Consider the following 478-nt stretch of genomic DNA (forward strand, 5'->3'; position numbering starts at 1 on the left):
AAGTTGAGGAATGATATCACTACTTTCGTGCAGTTGGACAGTGAATCTCTCTATGAAGCCTGGGAAAGGTATAAAGATTTGCTTCGGAGATGTCCTCATCATGCCCTACCAGAATGGCTGATCATCCAAATTTTCTACAATGGGTTGGTTGGATCTATTAGAACGATTGTTGATGCTGCAGCAGGTGGATCTCTTATGGCGAAGACATTCGAGGATGGGTATAATTTATTGGAGGAGATGGCCTCTAATAACTTCCAACACCATACAGAGAGGATGAATCCAAGAAGAACAGTAGGAGTGCATGAATTAGATGTTCTTACTACTTTAACACCTCAAGTGGCATCGTTATTTAAGAAATTTGATTCATTTGGAGTTCATGCCATTCAAACTCCTACCGTTACATGCGAGGTTTGTGGAGATAATCATTCAGGAGATATGTGCCCTAATAATCCAGAGTCTCTCAATTTTGTTGGTAGTA

The 478-nt window shown here is 40.4% G+C and overlaps 1 non-coding gene across 1 annotated transcript; it reads right to left on the reverse strand.

Moving 5' to 3' along the window:
- LOC147393091 (small nucleolar RNA R71) lies at positions 1–107 on the reverse strand. The gene has a single exon (XR_015182468.1). It is a non-coding gene; the product is annotated as a small nucleolar RNA R71 (small nucleolar RNA).
- Positions 108–478: the final 371 nt, after the last annotated feature.

The sequence above is a fragment of the Akebia trifoliata genome, chromosome 10, assembly GCF_017979445.1.
Source record: "Akebia trifoliata isolate Shusen 1 chromosome 10, ASM1797944v1, whole genome shotgun sequence".
NCBI lineage: Eukaryota > Viridiplantae > Streptophyta > Magnoliopsida > Ranunculales > Lardizabalaceae > Akebia > Akebia trifoliata.